This window comes from Giraffa tippelskirchi, chromosome 14 (assembly GCF_054371585.1).
Source record: "Giraffa tippelskirchi isolate mGirTip1 chromosome 14, T2T-mGirTip1v1.2.pri, whole genome shotgun sequence".
Classification (NCBI taxonomy): Eukaryota; Metazoa; Chordata; class Mammalia; order Artiodactyla; family Giraffidae; genus Giraffa; species Giraffa tippelskirchi.
In genome coordinates, this window is record NC_137288.1 from 17,865,553 (window position 1) to 17,871,611 (window position 6,059).

At 43.6% G+C, this 6,059-nt stretch overlaps 1 long non-coding RNA gene across 1 annotated transcript; it reads left to right on the top strand.

The window, feature by feature from the left end:
* Positions 1 to 1,713: 1,713 nt before the first annotated feature.
* Positions 1,714 to 4,368, top strand: LOC145534931 (uncharacterized). Its single transcript, XR_014075086.1, has 2 exons — positions 1,714 to 1,912; positions 3,966 to 4,368. It is a non-coding gene; the product is annotated as an uncharacterized LOC145534931 (long non-coding RNA).
* The last annotated feature ends 1,691 nt before the right edge of the window (positions 4,369 to 6,059 follow it).

Sequence of the window (6,059 nt, forward strand, 5' to 3'; positions counted from 1 at the left end):
TTTTTAGCACATTTAAGTGATTCTAATGTATATCTAGTTTGGGAATCAAATCAAAGAAATATGAAATTAAACCTGAAAGAAGCTTAGTGCCAGGTCACTTGGCTTTTCTGGTCTTGAACATTCACTTGAATGATTATAGAAAATAAGACCACACACACAAACACAGTTTCGCTAGGAAAGGTTGAGGTAACCAAGTGGAAAAAGTCTCATTTCAGAAATAATATTGAAATTTTCAGATTGGAAAAAGTCTCATTTCAGAAATAATATTGAAATTTTCAGATTCAGATAGAGTAATCTACACTATTATAAATGAGTGGTCCTCCTTGGGGCATAGCTCATTGGTGCATTTGCCTGTCAATCAAAGGACATTGTGCCACTCACGTCCAGGCTTAGATAGACAATGACAAGTTATGCGACCTTCTCATCCCCAATTTCTCTGTGAAATGGGATAAAACTGACGAATTTATAAGATTATTGTGAGAATTACAGATGACAAATAAAGCATGAAGGATGTAAGAAGCCTTGGGAATGATATATACATATATATTTTTTCTCTATATAAAGACTAGGAAGTGAACTACCTTTTCTTCTGTATCTTGACCCCAGATAGAACAGATGTTTTTCTGTAAATAACCTCTCACAGGTGTAATTATTTATGTATCTGGCTCTGCTATGGAGGGTGTGTACACAAATAGTCATTTATAGTTAAAACCAGTCTACCCTTCATTAATAAGGGCTTCCCAAGTGGCTCAGTGGTAAAGAATCCACCTGCCAATGCAGGAGATGTGGGTATGACCCCTGGGTCAGGAAGATCCCCTGGAGCAGGAAATGGCAACCCACTCCAGTATTCTTGCCTGGGAAATCCTATGGACAGAGGAGCCTGGCGGGCTACAGTCCTTCGGGACGCAAAGAGTCGGACATGACTGAGCACAGCACAGCACAGACTCTTCATTAATACAACCCCAATTTTCTCAAGTTCCTCTCTCAGAGGCTAAGAAAATAATTTTCATCTCCCTACTTCCAAGACACTTGATCATGGCCTAATGGCATGAAAACTTTATGAATGACAGTTGGGTCACTTGTTTTGAGAGTCACGTAAGATCATTTATTTTGTGAGCTAGCTGGGATCATCACAAAGTTTTCCTGTAATAAAAGATCTTGAGAAATGAAACAAATAAATATATGACAACCATTAAAGAAGGAGATACAGGAAAATAACTGGAAATACTGAGTGTTAGGAAGATTGGGAAGTCATCCACACCCCTCTCGGAGGAGTTTTGATGACTCTGTCCCGTCTTGTCCATCTGGGACCGTTGGTCCAGCGGTCGTAGGTTAGCCCTCCTTGGAAAGGGCAACAGGAGGGACTGGATGGACAGCCTGACAAGTTCCAGGAGCGTTCATCTCATTTTATGTCATGTGGCTTCCCATGGAGAACCCCAAAGAGGCAGCAGATCCGAGAGGGGGTGCTGAGCTCCCAGTCTGGCGTCCTTGCTGCCTGCAGCCCCTTCACCTCCTCTGCTTGTCTCCTGAATCTCTGGTTGTCTTTCTGGGACAAGCCCCCAAAGCGGTGCTAACATTTGCTTTAGACAGTGAGTCTAGGAAGTCTTTCTGTCCCTCTCAGTGGCCCCCAGGCTTCAGGGAGGGGCCTGGAGTGGGCACGCAGGCCAGTTCCTGTGCGGAAGAGCCGGTTGATGTGGGTTCTGTTTCCCTGGCGACACCAGCCGGGGAGTCAGACGCATCTGGACAGGCGACAAACAGTGGGCTCTGTCCTCGTCTCCTCCCGAGGCTCCCGGACTTCTTCTGAGGTCTGGAGGGTGGGTGACGTGGGCTGGCTCTGTTCCAGGGTCTCCGCTCTTGACCACGCAGTGGTTTTTGGTATCAGGCTGATGCAGGTTCATCCACGTCTTAGCAGGTATTCACACTCCAGTGTTTTTATAGTGGGCTAATACTGAGTGGATGCACCATTCGTTTGTAGACAGACCCTTGCACTGTTTCACTTTGGCTGTTTTGCATCGTTGCTGTGAACATATGCCAACGTGAATTCGTTGTCCCCATTTTCAATTCTTTTAGAAGATACAGGAGTTTCAACAGGTATATTTAAAGAGTTTTGATTAGCTGTCAACATTAAAAAGATTATCTGTAATTCTATTTCTACATTTTCTTAAAATATCCCCTGGTTCCAGCCAGAATCTGGAGGGGATGTGTTCATTTCTTCTTGCCTGCCGCCGTTCACAGGTGGGCCTGGTGAGGAAGTCTCTCCTGTGACGTAAATAAAGGTATTTTAGCTCAACACTCAGGCCTGGGAGGCAGGGCTCCCAGAGACAGGCCACCGCGTATACCCTAAGCTGTAGGCAACACCCCTTTAGTGACGAACTACAGCAGAAGCAATAGAACACGAAAGTTAAGACAAAAGAAACGGATCCAGTATGGAGGCAGGTTTGGTCTTCCCCTTTACACATGAATGTTTCTAGTAGCTTTATTTGTGATAACCCCAAAATGGGAACATCCCAAGTGGTTGTCAATGGCTGAATAGTAACAAAACTGTGGTCTACCCACACCAGGGGACACTATTGAGGAATAAAATGGAATCTTGTTGATAACAATGACCTGAATGAATCTGCAGAGAATTATGTTGAGTCAAAAGACCCAATCCCCGAAGTTACATACTGTTTGATTTCATTTACATGAATTCTTTTTTTTAAACTGAAGATAGTTGATTTATAATGTTGTGTTAATTTCTACTGTATAGCAAAGTGATTCAGTTACATATATTAATATATATATATTAATATTGTCAACTGAAAAAAATGTACAATGTGAGAGTTGAGAGTTAATCTTTATTTGGGGCAAAGTGAGGACCCCAGGACTGCAGCCCTGGAGCCAGCACCTCAGATAGCTCTGAGAGACTGCTCCAAAGAGGCAGGGGGAAGGTCAGGACATGTGATTTTGGTGAAGATGGAGGGCATGCAATCAAGCACAGATTTTTGCAGAAGGTTTCTGCAAAAAAGTCACCTTGGCAGAATTTAATGCTTTCCTAGATATGAAAAGATGCAAGAATTGGGCTCATACAATCATCTCCTAAAAATATCTAACTATCTGAAGACCTGTTTTGCCAGCTTTACCCAGAGCACAGAATGCCTCATTCCGGATCTCCATCCTGAACTCTTTTCAGGGGGCGTTGAAGGTCGGCCGCTGCAGTGGCTCCTAATTCAGTCCTTGTAGAGGTAGATGGCAAGTGCCAATTTGTAGGTGACAATATTTTTTTCCATTATGGTTTTTCATAAGATATTGAGTACAGTTTCTGTGTGATACGGTGGGACCCACATAGAGTGGGTTAATCCACTCTATGTATAATAGTTTGTATAAATACTTGTTGTGATAAAATGATAGGAACAGAAGACAGAGTAGGGTTTGCCAGGAGAAAAGGAGGGTGGGGAGCTGGAGACAAGTGGTTGTGGCTGAAAGGGCAGCAGTGTCAGGGGAGGGGGGTCACATCCTGGGTCTTGACTGAAGCCCAATCAGGGTCCTGGTTGTGCTTATTGTACCATCAGATTATAAGGTGTTACCATTGGGGAAACTGAGAAAAGGGTGCAGGGCATCTCTCTATTATTTCTTACAAATGCATGAAGATTAACATTATCTCACAGTAACAATTTTAACTAAACGCAGTCACCATATTGGTGTATGAATGTGTGTGATTAGCAACAGAAGGCCTGAGGCTCCTTCTGCTTCTGACACACGCTGCTTTAGCACAGGGAACGTGGTGTCTGTCCTGCCCCGAGTTCATTGCCCACCTGGGGGCCATCCTTTCTTACTGCTGATGGGCATTGTTGATTCGCTGTCATCATGGCAGGCCCTCCAATGAACACTTCTATCAACAGGAAACACAGGACAATGTGTGTGAAGAGACCCCTGTGCTTCTCTGAACTGTTGAGACCATTCTTGGCATTCTGTTTCTTCTACAGAACCTGATCTGGCCCGAGATCGAAGGACCAGGGAAGGCTGCACAGCCATCAGGGAGCCGTTCTACAGAGCATCTCTTACCAAGGGTCACCTGTGGGTCGGGTGAGGTCATGGATAAATGCAGCAGGGGAAATTCTCAGCTGTTTCGACAGAGGGACCCCAGTGGGGTCGGCACATCCACACCACAAAGTGTGGGAGCAGGGAGACTGAATTCTTCAAGGTGCTGACCATGATTTTTGCACAAGATTGAGAACCTTCCAGAGACTTTGCTTAGTCACTGTTCCAGTGAGCTGATTACAGGAAATTAAAGGCAATTGGCCCTCTGTATATAAAGTATGGATTCAGCACAGTGAAATAGTTTTGGAAATAGAGTATTAACCATAAATTAAAAAAACAGTTTTTAAACCAATTTTTTTTTTTTTAGTTTATGGAACAATGTGGATTTGTTATGCCCCTTGACCATCCATTCATTTATTTCACAAACATTTATTCAATACTTATGCTCTTCTCACCTGCTGTTATCAGGCAAGAGTTTGTATTTATGCATCTACACTTTTATGGAAGACTGTAATTTTTGGCCCACAGTCATTCCAATATATTGAAACAGGAAAAAAAGAAAGAAAGTCTCAAAAAAATGTCCTTTTTCTTCTATTCTATACTTTCATGATATTTGGCACGAATGGAAATGACCTTTAGGTTCTGTATGAGTGCACATCATAACAAAAAAGAGAAAAGATTCCTTTGCTTAGAACTGGGTTCCCTACACAGAGGGTTTAGGTATCTTCAAGTTTTTATTTCAGTCATAAAGGAAACCAACCCTGAATATTCGTTGAAAGGACTGATGTTGAAGCTGAAGCTCCAATACTCTGGCCACCTGATGCAAAGAGCTGACTCACTGGAAAAGACCCTGATGTTGGGAAAGATTGAGGGTGGGAGAAGGGCGTGACAGAGGATGAGATGGTTGGATGGCATCACCGACTCAATGGACATGAGTCTGAGCAAGCTCCAGGAGTTAGTGGAGGTCAGGAAAGCCTGGTGTGCTGCAGTCCTTGGGGTCTCAAAGAGTCGGACATGACTTAGGAACTGAACAGCAAGGAACTACAACAAACTTCTCTATGGTGAGTCCATGTTTGCTGAGCCAATAGTTTCATTTTCAAATAAGGTTATCTGTACATGGCAAATCTCAGAAAAGTCTCGTTTACTTTCCTGGCTATTTTCATTACATTTGTTATGTTTTTCTGCTGATGTGGAATCAGCTAAACCATTCTCAGATCTAGCTTAGGCTGAGATGTTTGTGCTAAAAAGTGAATGCTCAGTGTGAATTGTTTTGTCCACCATTCCATCCTCTTTTTTATGTGAAGTTTATATTCTGTGCAACAATTTTCTTAGATTTTAATGTTTCATTAGTTGGATCCACTCTCTCAAAATTTTCATCTGCAAATTTTGCTCCTTCTTGGACCAAAACTTACTGAAGTTCAAGTGCCACCTTCTCTCCCCCTCCCATGGAATTTGTCATGTAGAAAGGATGCTAATGAGACATGACTGAGGGAGAGTGCACAGGTGTATTATACGGGCTCAGATTGGCAACTCTCTGATACACACAACACAGGCACACACACATACACACAGACACACACACACACGGACACACACACATGTGCACAGAGCCAGGCTTGATGAGAGACTTCCATTTGGTTGAACTTGGCAATGGTTTTGAAATGTTGACAACTGTCAAATTAAGATCACCCAAGCCATTTCACAGGCTCGGATTTGGATGCAGGTCTCAGAACAGAAGGAGAGAGCTACTGGCTCTGGCCCAGGTGACTTCACCATTTATCATCGGGTTAGCTGGGCCTTAAGGAAATGGAGCCACACCAGGGTGGGGGGCGGTCAGCCTCCACCTCCAGCAGTCATTTCTTTTCACATTTACCTTGATTCGAAGGAAGGAAATAGATTAGTCTTTTATTTTAAAATGTGCAGAGAAGGAGGCTGGTCAGGTTCCTTCAGCTTCTGTTTTTTACCCCCCGTCCCTTCCTCACCAACCTAGGAGAAGCGGCATGTCTTCCAGTGGACGGAGGAGGGGCCTGGGGCCGGGC